The following is a 12,726-nucleotide window of genomic DNA, read 5'->3' as shown; positions in this document are numbered from 1 at the left end:
GAATAGCAGCTAGCACACTGATAGTGGAAGGTGCTGGTAGGGGTGTATATTTCGCACGCTCTCTGCGTGCTTGGGCCAAACTCTGCCTAGATGGTGTATTATTGGCTTTGTCACAGACGGTAAAATACGCAATACGAAGAAGATATCTGCAGGGTGAAAACTGCATATTTCTCCTGCAAGATTATCTTTGAGTAAATAAGTTCAACGTAGAAGTATCAGCTCTGATAGCACACGTCAACCAGAACATCCTTCCGTGCCCCTGTCACCCAAAATCTCAGAAAGGATTGCGACACGCTGGCTCCATTTACTTGACATCAAGCACCGCACAGTGGCTATGAGCGGGAAGATGTCATTGCGTACCATCAGCATTTTTGGAGCGAATGGCTGACCTTGAGGCTCGGATGACGATATTTTGCTGGGAAGGAGGAAGTTGAGGATAACAATGCAAAGTTCACTGCAATCACCTGGCCCCTAATAATTGCTTTCCTCCACTCATCTTCGTAGCTCATGATGAGAGAACTTTTGCAGCTCATGATGGACTCAAGCAACTTTGGTTACCAGACGGTGAACAATTATTGCGAAAAAAAGGCAGGGCATGGCCATTCCTGACATCGGAGAAACTGTGCAAACAATTTTGTGACTTGGCTATTCCGATTTTCGAGACTCAATCTCCTGGCTGTCAAGCTCATTTTGCCTTCGACTATGCAACAAGCCACAGTGCATTTGCCCCCTATGTCCTTCGCGCCGGCAAAATGAATCTGTCAAGTGGAGGCAAGCAGTCAAAGATGCGTGCAACGACGTGGAAAACGGAGTCTTTCGGAAAATGATTTTTGTTGATGATAATCTTAATGAAACGCTCCGTAGTCAGATAAAGAATTGTAAGTTGTGTTTGAGGAACGCGGGCTGTGAAAAGAATGTAAAATATGCCCTGTGGATTGCACAACCTGCTGCGCGAGAAAAATCATGGCCAGTCAATCGGACTTCAAAGTGCAAGTTGGAATGATAGAGGAGCGAATTATTGCCGCTGGACAACAAGTGATATTATACCCAAAATTCTACTGCGAGCTCAACTTTATTGACAACTTTTGAGGAGCCGCCAAGCTAAATTCCAGAAAACACTGTGATTTTTGCTTGAAATTATTTCTAATAACAGCACCAGCTGCCTTGGCATCTGTTTCTCTGGACGATATACGTCGGCACTTCCGAAGTGGTTACGTTACATGGACATTTACGAGAAAGGTCTCACCGGAAAAGCAGCTGAGTATGCATTGAAAAAGTTCATATTCTATTGACGTGTACCCAAATCTATTTTGATGGATGTGGCTGTTAAACAAGATAAACAATGAGTGTCAACCTGCGGCTTTATTGAGCAGTTTTATCGACAGCAACCTGCAATTTTTTTTATCAGGATAAAACCTCTACTGGTAGGTGGCCAAACTCTCTCCAGCCTAGGCAAAATGCCAAAATTCAGAAGACTTTTGCGATGCTACTGCTTCATGAAAAGTTGAGAATATAAAATTTCGAGACTTGTGGAGGGAAGCTTAGGGCAAACTCTTTCTTCCTCAAGGCTTCGTTTCTGTATAATTTGTATTCTGGTCAAGCCTTAGCGATTCTTGCATGGCCATTTATGTTGCTGATTTTTTGTGTAATGCACTGTGAAGTCGTCGAATTTTTATTGCTTGGATAAAAGTCGACGTTCTACATAGAGCGTTTTCGCGTCTGTTATGCCATTCAGCTAGTGCCCAGACACTAACTTATCATGTTAATATGTTATACTATATTCGTGCGTCATGCAATTTAGACACTAATGCAGCCTGTCTAAGCTCCTACACTAAGTCGCCTGTATATATTTATATACTGATATTGTAGGCGGGCGCTACTTTAGCAGCCACGCTCTACTTATGCGCACGTTTTCAGGCACAGTGAGGTATTTGGTGGGGGCGCCTAAGTGACCTCATTCAGCAAACTATATACCTTAGTACAAATGTCGTCACGGAAGCGGTAATCCAGCTTCTCGTGCGCACTTATCAACTAGGAAGTAGTTTTAAAACTGATTTTTATATAATCAAATAAAATATAAATAGTTTAGCCCGTCAAAGGATACCATCTCTGTAGATGTGCATCCCTACATTGCGGGCGTATTATTCTGAATAGCTCGGGTTACGGATGACGCTAGCCGTCATCCCTTCAACTGTGGATACACCTTGTGCATCAAGGTCTAATTACTTCACATAAAATTATTGACCATCTTCTTAAGTACACAAAGTGTATTTATTGGATTGTGTGACATTAGGACAACGTTAGCCCATTACACCCTCCCTCTTTAAGCGGAAGTAAAACGGCTGCTATAATCTGAGCTAAAGTTGACGACTTAACTATAGGAATTTAATGAGGCGAAATTAATATGGGAATAAATATCCGACATTAGCTTGAAATTTTAACAGGCAATCTAGAATAAGTATTTATACAGGCGATATTAGTATTGAATTTGTACAGGCGATATTAGTATTGGATCTTATTTTTGGCGACGTAAGTACAGGAATTTAAACAGGCGGCATTAGTGTCTAAGCCGCATGATGCACCAGCATAGTAAGTTGTATTGATAAGACATTATAGTATCCACCAGATATGTAAACAGCAAAACAAACGTAAAAAAGTTCTCAGTAGAACGTCGATTATAATCCAAGCAAAAAATTGACAACTTTAGTATCGGAATTAAATTAAGCAAATTAGTAAAGGAATTGAAACAGAGAATATGAGTATGGGAATACAAAGGTGCGAACTAGTAAAGGAATTTTAAAAGGCGACATTTAGGAATTTTAAAAGGCGACATTCATATATAAACTTTAAGAAGATATTAGTCCGACATTAGTATGGGATATAATAAGTCGAGTTTGTTGGAGAATTAAAACAGATGATATCAGTACTAGACTTAAAACGGGCGAAATTAGTCTATGCATTTAAATAGGCGACATAAAAATAGAAAGTTATATCGGCGACATAAGTATGGAATTTAAACGGGCGACATAAGTGTCTTAGCCGCATGGCGCATAAGTGTAGCATACCATGTTAACATGATAAGATAGTTTTGGTACACTATGTGGAGAGCATAACAGACGTGAAAAAAGTTTTAAGTAGATCGGCTGTTATCATCCAAGAAAAAGTTGACGACTTTAGCATACAATTTAGAGAGGTAAAATTAGTTTTGAGATTTTAAGCAGACAAATTTAGTATAGAAATTTTATAAGGCATTATTAGTACATGAATTTATGAAGGCGATATTAGTAAAATACGTATCATTATATTTCTTTTATGGGTTCATTCTACTGAAATGACTATCAGCACTCCAACCAATGGAGATATTAAAAATATTTAAAAGGGGATTACTAAATCGACGCCCCCTCTCCATGGAAATATTCAGATAATCATTCCGAAATGTTTCGTGTCACAAGCTAGAAAATTGGTAAACCTTGCCCTCGATGTTGCACTTTTTAATAAGAAGAATCTACACTTCTCAAAAAGCGCCTCCTTAAACTGCTGCAACGATTTTTGTCTACCACTACATGCATCAATAGCTAATGAACTAGACTCTTATCGAAGTAGGTAAGAGTCTAGTAGCGAGAGAAAGACTTACTGACTCAAAGAGTCACTTAGCTCTATAGAACTAGTTTTTTGAACAATTCGCACAGTCTAGAAGCTTTAAAAGCTTATAAAACCCTAGCACAAGGGATGCTGGGGTTCGTAGTACCAAGTGGCAACTAGTGACCGACAGTATGTACCTTAAAAGGCTTCTGTCTCTTACAGATCAATGCGCAAGTCTTAGGAGCCACTAGACGCTTTAAGATCAAAATGAGAACTGAACTTATTTCGATATTTGGATCTTAAACTTTTCCTAAAATATATTTCGCCCGCCACATTTATTTTTGGCGGCTACCATATATGTTACCCATAGTAATGAGATTTTGTGATTAACTATTTAAATAGAACAAAAGGGTATTTTACCCATAAAGAAAATGTACCACAACAACGTTTCACCAGCCGAATTGTGCCCCATTGAACCGTCCGCCATCACCGTTGACACCTAGTGACAACATTCGCTTCATTTCCTCTTTGAGGTTGGAATATAAATAGCTAACTGTTTGGTTTTTTGGCATTCTTTTGTCTTTTGACAATTAAGCGTGAGTCACACCTTCCTCGACAATAAGGAGGTGATGGACTATAAAATCCACACTCCGTTGGAGCAGGTGGAAAAAAAGCGTCACTCCTACACGTCTCGTCGGGTGGACGAATCTCGGCGTGCCCGAAATCCGCTCCCTGAACGTGATGTCGCGGATGTGCTAGCTTCATTGCGCAGGACATCGGACTCTAAGCTCAACATAATCACGAAGCCGCTCCATGAGAAGCAAGAGCAGGCAATCCTCATGGAGGAACTAGCTCGTCGTCGACCTGCAGATCTTGCGAAAGCAAAAGCTCATAGTGATTATCGATTCACTCCGCTAGTGTGGAAGAGCGCCTCAAAGAGGTCACGGGTTGCAACATGACCATCTAGATTCCCGGATCCAAGGCTAGGACGCCGGAGGAGTTCGCTGCTCGCGACGCTCTTCATGAGCGATACATTACGCCCAAGGTAATGACTCGAGGTCAGTATGTGACGCGTTTGCGTGATGAGGCCTGTGGGGCTTCGGTGACCTTAATAGGGTAGAATCCGCTCGTTCTGGTTCCAAACGAATCAAAACGCGAAAACGACGCTTCATTTGTAAACTGTGTTCATCGGTCTCGGCGCCTCCGCAATATCTGGTGTATAGGAGAGTCTGCGGGTGTGGCTGATGTTCGGTTGGAATGGAAGCTTTGCTTCGACTTTGCCAAGCTTAAGGCCAAAGGCCAGTTACGTTTGGCGTCTTTGTGTTAAATCGAAGATAGACCTAGCCAACATTTCAGTGCTTCAGTTGCTCACGCAACCATGGATCGAAGCTGCACTGAGGTTATAGATCCATCTATTCCCAGTTCTAATGGTGGGAATAGATGGGTGCTATAGCCTGGTACCTCAAATTTCTAAGAGTTTTCCGAAGGGGGTACCCAAGCCACTTTACCACATACTGGTACTGGCCCTTGCGACGACGTCTTTAGAAGCTTCTCCGCGCGAAATCGAAGGTTCCCTCGCTCATCGAGCAAGGCGAGACGGGGCCGAAATCTCGGTGGAAGCATTCGATGCTCTAGCACGAGGTGCAACTTTTTCGCGAAGACTTTGCTCAAATAAGGGTTCTTTAACGTGCTTCAAAACTGTTTCTCAACGTGAAACGTCAACAACCCTTTTGAGTGGTCCAGCTGGACATTTTGGTGAGGATGCAGCAATCTGCGGCACGGCCGCCTGTTTCGGCGCAAGCGCTTTAAGTTCACGTGATAAGGGTCCCGATATGGCTTCAGCGAGCCGACGTAGAACACTGGGTGTGTACGCAGCATGCCATGAAGCTTTAGCGTGTAAGCTAGGCCCTTCTTGGTCACGACTGTAAATGGTCCACTAAAGCGCAGACGCAACTTGGTCTTAAAGACCGCAGAAACCAAGTTTGTAGGTAGGTTTTTAGCGTTTAACAGAACCTGTGAATTAGTTTTTATGCGGTCTCCGACCGCATAAAAACTAAAACAACTTTTGCCTTTGGCATCAGCTTGTCCTTTCTGTTTGTCTTGGACATCAGCCATTGTGTCACGCATGTCTAGGGTTTCTTAATTGCATCGCGAGAAACTCGCTTACATGTTTCCGAATGGTAACAGGGATGACATCAGTAAGCATATCGGCTAGTTTTTCCCCACCAAGCCCTGAACCACTTGGGGGTATCGTTAGCGTAACGCGTAAGTGGGTAAGATCGTCGACATAGAACAGAGTATAGCCATTAGAGGCATGTACAGCGTTATAAAACACAAACATCGCTACCGGTAGCATTGAGCTTCCTTATGTTTTTTTCACAAATAAAAATGTCCATCATCTCGCCTTCTTCTTAACAGAACGACAAAATGTGGCCGTGACATTTTTAAGCTTGGAGGTGGAGCCATGGAATGGGCACTCTCGTGCAGCACATCTACAAACGACGCTTTTCTCTCAAGGAATTCGCAAAAACAGCAATTAACCGGCATGTTTGCACCACCTGATAAGGCTTTTCGTATGTGATCACGGCTCATAGAAACTCGGCAGGGTAAAAGAGCCTTAGGGGGCTATGTCTAGGAGTTGAAAACTCTCATTGCATCTTTCCATCAAGACTTGGTGCAAGAGCAGTTGTAGTAATAGGGGTCCAATGAGGGCGTTGCCCGGATGGAGTTATTCCGATCCCATCCTGCTACTTTTGAAGAGGCAGCTGCCATAGCACAACGAGCTGAGTTCGACTTTATGTATGTTCGTGGTAGCACGCCTGTTTACCGTTCAAGCTCTTCGTGCACATCGATATCGCCTTATAGACCGGAACCCATGGATCTAAGTCTCGTTGAGAAAGGAGAAGAAGCACTTTAAGCTTGTCACAGCATAAGAACATTCGTAGATGTTATATGTGCGGAAGCACGAAACATTTACGTCCAGCCTGTCCCTTACGCAATACGCGTAAAGCTCGAAAGAGCACCAGTTCTGACCTATACCTAAAAATCTGGTACGGTGCGGGAAATGTGATACCCAGTAGGTGCGGGCGCCCTACTGGAGAAGACCTAGGTTTTGTCGAACCTCTACGAGGTGAGATTAAAGAGGACCTAGCCTCGATAAGCTCGGTGCGTAATCGCACTGGGCGTGAGTACAAGCATGTTTTAGTCGCTCAGGCGACTGTGAAGGGCTTTGTTAAGCCATGGTCAATTTTTATTGGTATTGCAATTATACTCGACATATTTCCCTTGAGGAAAGTCAACAAAACGTTATGACGCTTCAAGCGCATGAAAGCGATAGAATTACTGTTCGCTTAGCGACTGGGACTCGTGTTACTGTTCCTAAAGTTCTGTTGAACTTGGGTTTGAAGTTTCTGGACTTTCACAGTGTTAAATGCTGTCTCGTCCTTCGAGATATGATCTCATCCTTGGTATGTCCTGGCTTGAACGCCGTGAGCCATGGGTCGATTGGAGGTCTAAGACTTGGGCGCAACGCGCAATGTTCCTAGCAAAGTTTTGGAGAGTAATGAATCCACCTTTGCTAGGCAGCAAAAGCGGTATTGGCACGAGTCACTGACTGAATTTGTCAGTTTCTTATACATTGGAATGTCTGAGCCAATAAGCTCCAATATAATATCAATAATTTGAGCCCGACTTAGAAAAAATGGGTGGAACGGCACGTAATCCGTTCAGTGACGCTCTTTGTAATAACGATTCACTGAATGCTGAAAAGGATTTTGAGGCCTAGCGTCGAGTCATGTAGGGTGTAATATTCCTGAAATACGTGAAGTGGCAAGTCTAAGTCCACCGATTGTGGTCAACCGAGGTGGCACATACTTAGTATCAGTAGTGACACTATTGGCGGTTCGCCAGGTTATTTTGGGTCAAACCCTTCTAATGCACGTGAAGTGACACATGAACGGTCACTGGACAAGGAAGTTGAATTACACAACTCCTCGTCGGGTGTCGGATAAGAAACCAGCTCTGGTATAAAACCAACACAGGCTGAGAAATTTGGGATGTGAATGTCCCGGCCTGTAAGATGCGTATTGTCTCTACTTCGAGACAGGAAAGACGCGAAGCGTCTATTCTTCACAAATTGGTACGAGTGAGCAATTACATACGCTTATAAATGGTGCAACCGGTAACATCGAGGGAGACGTCAGCCTTGCGGCAATCTCTCCATTACATGCTTTGTTAGAGCTAGACGAAATGTCTATTGATAAGTTCACCAAGCCTTAAAGGCTGGTAACTTATCTGAGATAGTGGTCGTTCGACCAACGATTGAGATAAGCTCATCGTCGCTTCTGGACGAAGCACTCCTGGAGGCCACAAAAGCTGCGATTAGTGCGCGTAGTAAAATCATCGATCGCTAAAAAACCTACGGATCCATTCTATTCCTTAATTTAAGGAATTCCAAGATGTGGTATGTACTAAGCACGAGGCTGGAATTGTACAAGAGAGCAAACCTCCTTATTCGATACCGACATTTTGTGTCAAAAAGCCAAATCGTAAATGGCGCATTGTACATGCTTATAATAAGCTTAATGCCGCCACGATACCAGCACAAACCCCCATTCCCAGAAAGAATGTTCTCCAGAACCATATACGGGATGTACAATGTACAGCGCACTCGACTTAGTCGATGGTCATTGCCAACTGCTCATGCGAGCTAGATATATCCCGCTTACAGCGGTTAGCACCCCAAGCGGTATGGTATGGGAGGGGTGGGGTGGTTATGCCACAAGGGCTTTCCAACGCCCCGGCAACATTTAATCGTCTAGTGGCGCAACTGTTCCGTTCTGATCGAAGTAATGCACAGACTTATGTTGATGACGCATTTATATACAGTCATGCTAAACAGGGTCAGACGGATATGAAAACCCACATAGACTATTTGCGAGCAGTGCTCGAGTGTATGCGTACAAATAAATTGTATGCCAATGCATCGTAAAGAATTTTTGACGCAGAAGAAATGCCCTACTTAGGGTGCTTCATTGGGAAGCAAGGCCTACGAGCGGATCCCGCTAAGGTAAAAGCCATAGTTGATTAGTCGGTTCCTTAGAACCAGAAGATTTGCATAAATGGTTGGGTCCGCCAGCTACTTACACAAATATAGCAAAAATAATGCCGATATGGATAGGCCATTTTCTAATCTCCTTAAAAAGATACTGATTGGTGCTGGACTAACATCGAGCATATTACTTTTCAAGCATTGAAGGATATTCCTATCCATGCCCAGATTCTGGCACTGCCAAATCTAAATTGACCTTTCAGTGTCGTCTGTGACGCATCAGCTTTGCCTTTGACAGGGCTCTGTGACAAATAGATGATGATGGGCGCGAACGTGTAATTGCGTTCGAGTCTATACAGCTTAAAGCTGCGAAAAAGAACTGCCCAGACAAAGTGTTGCTTGCAATGAAGTAAGCTCTTGTCAAACTCAGATTTCATCTGCTAGGCTCTAAGCCGTTAGTGCTATATAAATCACGCGTCTTTACGCACTGCCACTAAGTCGCCCCATCGCTCACAGAGAATGGCTAGATGGCCAAATACAATTTCGAGTGTAATACAAGCCTGGCAAGCAGAATGCTTTGGCTGATGCGTTATCACGCAGGCCGGATTATAAGATCTCTCATGTGACGACTATGATGTCACCTATTTTCATAATTATTCCGTTCGGCTTACACCAATGATGAACAGTGTGTAGCACTGCTACGAGCTCTACAGAGCACTGATTCGGACAAAAAATTGTCGGCATGTTTACGTGCGAGGTTACATCAATTTTCTTTCGATATCGACATGTTGCAATATTGCACGGATGCTGCGGACATCTGCGCATCGTTGTTCCTCATAATGAGAATTTGAAGTATCGCATCCTCTACGAGGCGCATGATACTTTCCTTGGTGGTCATCTCGGTAGAGGAAAGCCCTACGGCTCCGTAATCCAGATTTTTTGGTGGCTTTACAAATGAATGAGCAAATACGTTAGTTAGCCTAAGGGAAACTTGCCAACGGGTCGAATCCTCGGCTCATGCCGCTGCGCCACTGACCTGTCCGCCCGCTCCCACAAGGTTTTGGGAGTCCATTACTATAAGTTTGTTTTCGGCCTACAAAAAGATTTGGCCGGTAACACAGGCATCGTGGTCTTTGTTGACAGGTTGATCAAAATGGCTCATTTAGCGGCTGTGCCGGATATAGTTGATGGTGAAGGCAGCGCAAGGCTGTTGAGAGATCGCATGTTTCGACAACACAGTTTACCTGGGGCAATTGTCGCTGATCGAGACCATCGTTTCACGAGTAATTTCTGAAAATTGACTTTTCGAGTATTAGACACCAGATTGGACATGTCCACAGAGGATTATCCGCAGCCCTTTGGTCAGACTGGTCGTGTCAATTGCGTCATCGAAGTTGATATGCACAGTTTGTGTGCTGAGACACCAAAGCGCTAAAGCTCTCCTTCAATACTCTCAGATTTTTAACAGTTTCAACAAGAAGGCAAGCCTTAGGCTCTAGATCAGGTACCGAAAATTAAATGTTCTGAGTTGGCATCGATGCCGCTAATTGATCTTGGACCAGTCCGATCAGGAATGATTCATATTTCATAAAAGCTACCAGCCTTGCATGCAGAACCTCTGGTCACTGGAACATAATGACCTCAATTTGTTCAAGCCCAAACAATTGTTTACGCTTCTCATACGCTGTGCGTTGCGCCTTTGAAAGCTTAAGAAACGTTTCAATTTTAGTAGAGGGTTAGTCTAACTCCGACTCAGGGCGTAGATTGACTACGAGTGCTACCAGGTGTAGCGTGGCTACCTCGCTCCTTAGGTCAGAGGAAGACTTGTATACTCAAAGAGTCTCTTAATTCTATAGAGCTTATAGGTTTAACAACTCAGGGAGTCGTACAAGCTATGAAGCTTAGTAAATCTTATTACAAGGGATATATGGGTTCGTAGAACCAAGTGGCAACAAGTGGCCGAGAGTATGAACCTTAGAAAGGCTTCTATTTCTCACAGATCAATGTGCAAGCGAAAGGAAGGCATTATACGCTTTAAGATAAAAAGGGAACTAAACTATATCTGAAAATATATAGATCTATAAACCTTTTCCTAGCTAAATGAAAGTAGATTTCGGCCCCCAGATTTATATCCGCCACATATGTTACCCATACTAAATGGGATTTTAGTAATTACCTAATTTTTAAAATAGAATAAAAGGGTATTATTGCCCATAAACTAAGTGTACCACAACAACGATTCACCAGCCGAAGTGCCCAATTACATCTAGTACATTACCACAACAAGATTTCGAGATGTTTTATCAAAGTGTTTTGTTCTACAGGATAGTCGGCAATAAAAAGTTATAATTCTACGCGCCGAAAATCGAAGCAGGGGAGATGTCTGAGAAAACGCAACATGGACTCTATTTGCTGGACACATCTATCATTACGTCACCTTCTGGAAGCGATCTCGAGACTAGGACACACAGATAATTCCAAAGCTTGGTCAGTCGGAAATTCCTTCATCACGTCGACGTACACCAGAAATATTTGCAATTCGACCTCGCTTGGAGAAAATAGTAGAAAGCCAGTCTACAATGATCTAGGTGAAGTAATTGATCTTTTGGGATCACTTGGTGCAATTAAATCAAACTTTGTGCCGCAACACCAGCAGATACAACTAGATCAAGTCGATGTTGGCAATTTTAGCTCTGGAAAGCCGCCATCTGCAGCCTCTAGCAATTGTGCGGTACAAAAATGCAGTAACCTCGCTCAACCTTCGCGGGTACCATCGACAGTGGATTCGCTTGTTGAGAAGGTAGTTTGTCCTTACTAAAAGATGCACCATCGAGTGTTAGGTCTTCTAATTCCTGAGCTTGTAACACGAAGTATATCTGAATGATCACCTGTCATCTGGATATCTACAAAGAGAGGGTGCGTCGATTTAGTAATTTGAATGCGTCGATCTTGAAATACCCTCATAAAAACAGGGAAAGCAAATCGAATGCGGGCGACAAGTTCTAAATGCGAGTCGAAATCTGGGTCCAATATCCTGCAGAATAGACGTACTTAAACGTAGTTCTAAAGTAGTCCATGTTTAAGTAGAGTATCATTGGGAAGTATCTTGAAAAGACAAAAAAATCTTGAGAATCTTGAGGTTATTTCGCAAGCGATGTAAAGGGATTATCATTAAAGTCGCGATACCATTCATCCCTGAATGCCATAAGTTGCGATTTCAGGTAAATGTTATCTTTCTCTCGCAGATGGGTCATCGTCTTGAATAAACGCTGAACATGAAGGCGTACCATCGTTAAGCAGTGTCGAAGATGCTCAATTATTGAAGAGCGGGGGGGGATCGAAAATTGCCTTGTTGCGGTTAAGCCAGTGTGTCCGTATAATAGCACTGCGAACTAGATTTAAGTGTCAAATCGGGGTGAGCGAGACAAAGTAATTTGTTTGGCCACAGGCACTACCAATCGCAAAAAAAAAACTTGGGGTCATCCAAGCGTTGACTTGAAAAGTCGATAAAACGGATGAAGTAAAAGATGCCAAAGTTGCTTGGCCATCGAGCAATCCCAAAGAAGATGATGCGGTGTTTCTGGACCAAGCGACCCCCACATCCGCTCTATGCCATCGATACTTGTATCGAAATCCAAGACCGTTGTGTTGCAGTCGTCGAAAAAGGTAGTCCGCGATAACTGGCAAAATGTCGCGTTAGAAGAGGCGCTCAAGTGCCGAATGGGTTGAATGAAAAGCCACTTCCCGAACCGAAATCTGATGAAAAGGTAGAGGCGGAGGATCTTGAAGCAATAATAAACGTTTGATAGCTAAATTCGAAGCGAAAATATTAAATTGGCCGTCGAGTCCATATGTGAAGCGCGCTCACAATGCCCTGCTGGACCTGGCGTATGCATTATAGCATAAAACCATTAATGGCCGTAATTGACGCGTCGAGCATAGTTACATGTGATGAATTGAGCTTCCGAAGGCTGTGCTGAAGAACATCTTAAAGTATTGTTGAATCGCAGTGCTGGGGTTCGACTTGAAGATTCCAAGAACCTGATTCAAAAATGGGCCCCAATAACGACGATAAGCCGAAAGGATAGCGTCAG

This window comes from Bremia lactucae, linkage group LG19 (assembly GCF_004359215.1).
Source record: "Bremia lactucae strain SF5 linkage group LG19, whole genome shotgun sequence".
Taxonomy (NCBI): domain Eukaryota; phylum Oomycota; class Peronosporomycetes; order Peronosporales; family Peronosporaceae; genus Bremia; species Bremia lactucae.
The sequence above is the reverse complement of the archived record's forward strand: the minus strand, read 5'-3'. Positions refer to the sequence as shown.